The sequence below is a fragment of the Pteropus alecto genome, unplaced genomic scaffold (genome assembly GCF_000325575.1).
Source record: "Pteropus alecto unplaced genomic scaffold, ASM32557v1 scaffold339, whole genome shotgun sequence".
In the NCBI taxonomy this organism is placed as follows: domain Eukaryota; kingdom Metazoa; phylum Chordata; class Mammalia; order Chiroptera; family Pteropodidae; genus Pteropus; species Pteropus alecto.
Genome location: NW_006442509.1, coordinates 511,253 through 515,796, shown reverse-complemented (window position 1 = coordinate 515,796; position 4,544 = coordinate 511,253). Strand labels below are relative to the sequence as shown.

The 4,544-nt window shown below is 54.1% G+C and overlaps 1 protein-coding gene across 1 annotated transcript in view; it reads right to left on the bottom strand.

Moving 5' to 3' along the window:
* LOC102878112 (keratin-associated protein 10-12-like) overlaps positions 1-4,544 on the bottom strand; it is a 14,612-nt gene that overhangs the window by 9,487 nt on the left and 581 nt on the right.

The window sequence follows — 4,544 nt, the reverse complement described above, 5'->3', positions numbered from 1 at the left end:
CCCCTCCTCCTGCGTGTCCCTCATCTGCCGCCCCGTGTGCAGGCCCGCCTGCTGCGTGCCCGCCTCCTCCTGCTGTGCCCCCGCCGCCTCCTGCCAGCCCAGCCGCTGCCGCCCGGCCTCCTGCGTGTCCCTGCTCTGCCGCCCCGCGTGCTCCCGCGTGGCCTGCTGCGTCCCCGCCTCGGCCCAGAAGTCCTGCTGCTGACCAGACACATCTCCCTAGGACCAGCCAGACTCGGGTCCCACCCTGTGACCTCAGTCCTCCCAGCCACCCCTCAGTCTGCTCCTGACCTGTTAGGCGGCTGCCCCCACCAGGACAGGGTCCCCAGGTCTGTAGTGTCCTGTCCTGAGCTGACCTCCTGCCTCCCAGGAGACGCCTCCACCTGCCTCTGGGTCACCTGTCCTTCCCTTCCAGTTTCTCTGTCAGTCACCTGACCTTGACTCCAGCCTGTGAGCACCTCCCCGGGCACCCCAATAAACTCACTTCATCACCTGATCGCTTCTCTCATGTGACTTCATGGTGGCGGCGGGGCGGGGGACACACGGTGTTGAGTGGACAGGGGCCTCCTGCAGCCACGAGAATCCTGGGAAGAGTGACTGGGCCCTCCCAAAAGGCGGTGGCCTAACTCCTCTGGGCAGGTCGCCTCTGGGACTCTGGCCCTCGCCCAGGAAGGTCAGGGCCTGCTGGGCCCGCGCCCGGGGCTCCCCGAGGGTGGTCGCCTGCAGACTGGTCGTGGTCTAGAGCGTCCTCAGGCCCCCGGATCGTTCCCACCCTCTGTCCCGCCCGGGCAGCCCACCGCCCAGAGTGGCCCGTCAGGAGCCGACCTGGGGCCCAGCGGTGCAGCCTCTCCAGGCCCGGGGCCACCCCGCGGTCCACCCGCAGGTGTAGCTTCGGCAGAGATAGGGTGGGGAGAGGGAGGAGCTGCCCCCAGCTCACAGGACTAGACGTGGAAACAAAATATGACGTGTGCAGTGTGGGGGACACAGGTGCGATGCAGGCCCGAGGTACCGACGGGCCGCGGGCAGCGGCCGCTCTGCATCGGTGCGACGCTGGCTCCACGGGGCGTCGCCCGGTGGCCCTTGTTCATGTGTCGTCAACTTCACGTGTTACTGCATTTTTTGACAGTATGTTTATTTCATTTTCAACTGTTTCTTGCTACTGTGTAGATATACGATTGGCTTTCGTATAGCGACACTGTATTTTGTAAACTTGCTAAATTTACTAATGAATCTGATAGCTTTTTTTTGCATATTCCTTTCGTGGGATTTTCAGCGGTCAGGCCGTTTGGTCCGGCATTTTCCCTGTGGGAAAGGTCTTACCCGTGAACTCCGATTCTTCAGCTGATGGAGTATTCAGGTTTTCTGCTTCGTCTGGTGTTAGTTTTTATAATTTACACATTTCCATTTATTGGCCTGTTGCACCCAGGCTGTTGCACACACCAGCACGAAGTTGTTCGCTTTCTTCATTATTTTTTTAGTCTATAGAATCTGGGCTAATAACCATTTTTTCATTAGCGATACTGGTAATTTATTTCTTTTCTCTTTTTTTCTTGATTGGAAAAGCTAGACATTTATCAATTTTATTCATCTTTCAAAAAACTGAACTTAGTTTCATTCATTTTTCTCTGTCGTTTGTCAGTTTTCTATTTGGGAGATTTCTCTCCTTGATTATTTCATTCCTTTTCCTTAGTTTTAGGTTCAACCTTGGCTTCTTTTTATGGCTTCTTAAGATAGAAAGGTAGATAGTAGATTTTAGTCCTGCCTTCTCTCTTCATACACATTATTAAAGCCGTACGTTTCTCCCCGTACATCATGTGAGCGGCACCTCCAGTGTTCATTCTCATTCTTTTCAAAGTATTTCCCAGTATTCATTGTGATTTCTTTTTTGACTCAAGAATTATTTTGAAGTGTGTTTAATTTCCTAATGTTGGACAACTTTCCAGACAGCTTTCTGTTAATGATTTTCGATTCTGGCAAATAACGTTCTCTGTCTGATTATAACCCTATTAAACATATTGAGACTTGTTTTATGGCCTAGCGTATAATTTACTTTGGTGAGTGTTCCATACGCACTTGAAAAAAAAATGTGAATTCCGCTTTTGTTGGGATGATGTGTTGTATAAATGTCAATTAGATCAGCTTAGTTTATGATGTGGTTTTTTTTTTTTTAAGTTTTCTATATAGTTATCGATTTCATCAAATTAAGAAAATATTTGGCCATTATGTCTTTTAAAATATCTCTTTGGCCTCTCCGCCACTTTTTTTCCTAGTAACTTTAATTGGATGTGTATTACATCATTAATATTGGTCCCCAGGTCACCGAGGCTCCGTAAATATATTGTTATTTCACCTTTTTCTCACTGTCCTTGGGTTTGGATCCCTTCTGCGGCCCTGCCTTCTGCATCACTGGTCTGTTCTTCCGCAGGGTCCGATCTGCACTTAGCTTGTCCTTTTAATTGAGCGTCGTCGCTGTTACATTTTCCAGCTTTTCGACGTCTATTTTGTTCTCTTTTGTGTCTTTCCCTTCTCTCCTCCTCATGTGCGTGTTTCCCTTTAAATCCCTGGACATCTTCATAGTGGCTGTTTTAAGTACCTCGCCCGCGAATTCTATCAGCCCTGTCATGTCAGGGTTCATTTCTATAGACGGTTTTATCTCTCGGTTGTGGGGAGCACTTTCCTCTTCTTCATGCGTCTAGTAACTTTTTATTGACTGACGCATTCTAGTCAAATAATTCCATAACGTGGTTGAATGTTACGCTTTGTTCCTTTTCATCAGGGAGCGCTGGGCTTTGTTGTGTCTGACCGTTAGTATTCGTGGGTCAGTTTGGTGCATCTCGTGCTTCTGTGCTTGCTTTTGAGTTTTGTTCAGACAGATCTAGGGAAGCCTTTGCTCGTGGGCAGGTGTAACCCTGCCGTGGGGAAGCGGCTCCGCCCGGCTCCGCGCTGAATGCCTCTGGAGGCGGCGAGGGCCTCTCCACGCTGCTCGTTTGGCCTCTCCTGCCCTCGGCCTTGCACACGCTCGGGTGACATTTCTCATCCGGCTTCACGGGGTTCTGAGCTCTGAGTGATCGGCTTAGGATTCAGCGTTGGATTCAAGGGGACCCCGTGGGTTTGACCCGTGTATCTCCTTCCTCGCCCGTGTCCGCCCCGTGGACTCCGGCGGCCTCATCCTCCGTGAACTCTGAGTCCTACCTCTGCAGCTCAGCAAACCGCCAAGCTGTCTGTCTCCCGCTCCACGTGCTGCGTCCGGCAGCCTCTCTCAGCCAGCAACGCGGGGCGACCACGGGGCTCCCCTCCTTCGTTTCCCTCCCGCCAGTTGTCCGATGTCTGAAAACTGGCACCTTGTATCTTCTGTCCCATTTTCGAATAACTTAGGGAGGACGAGTCAGGTGCGTCATCGCCGAGGCAAAGTCGGACCCCCTGTTTCTGAGAACTCAGTTCCTCTTCCGGTCCAATCGCCCGCTTCCCCCTTTAACTCCTCAAAATCATCCCCGATTTCGGGACCGAGTCTGCCTGCTTCCGCTCTGGGAAATGCTCCAGGCCAATTTAAGGCTGACCTGAGGCGCTCCTGCCACCCCAGGGACTGGCCCCCGTGGCCAGCCTTCTCCAAGTCGGAGTGCGTCTTGGAGACCCTGAGTGGGTCCTGGAGACATATCACCTGTTCCACCCAGGGTTCAACGGTGTCCTGGGTGCGCGGACCCCGTGTCGAATGCGTCTGTGGAGAACTTACAAAGTCAAATCAAGGAAAAGAAATATTCAGTGAATATAAGTACAGGAGGGCGAAGGATAAGCTCAAGATGGTCTCAGATGGCCAGGGGGCTGCAAAGCCCACCCCACCCCGTGCCGTCCAGGACCGCAGGAAGCCACACGGGACCCTGCTGGATGGCAGCGTGTCATGGGCAGAGGGGAGAGGTGGGCACGTGGCCAAGCTGAGGAAAGACAGTGAAGACACATAGACGTCAGCTCAGTGCTCAGAGTCGGGGGCGTTTATTGGTCAGTTTGCTCAGAGAAGGCTCAGGGTCAGAGACCGATGGAGGCCGAGTGACCCGCGTGAGGGGCAGGAGATAGAGAGGGGGCCACTGCCGTGAGGATTTCTCAGGTGCCCGCACGGGCCGTGGCCTCGAGTTCGGTCATCTAGTTCTGGCTGGACCAGTAGGTGCCAGGAAGTGGTCTAAGTGCTGGAGCATTTCAGGACGTGGCAGCCAGTTTCCAAGGGGATTCATGACCCCAACCTGATTGGGGACACACACCTGACATGGATTAGGAATGGACTGAGGGGTGGCTGGGTGGACTGAGGTCACAGGGTGGGACCCAAGTCTGGCTGGTCCTAGGGAGATGTGTCTGGTCAGCAGCAGGACTTCTGGGTTGAGGCGGGGACGCAGCAGGCCACGCGGGAGCACGCGGGGCGGCAGAGCAGGGACACGCAGGAGGCCGGGCGGCAGCGGCTGGGCTGGCAGGAGGCGGCGGGGGCACAGCAGGAGGAGGCGGGCACGCAGCAGGCGGGCCTGCACACGGGGCGGCAGATGAGGGACACGCAGGAGGAGGGG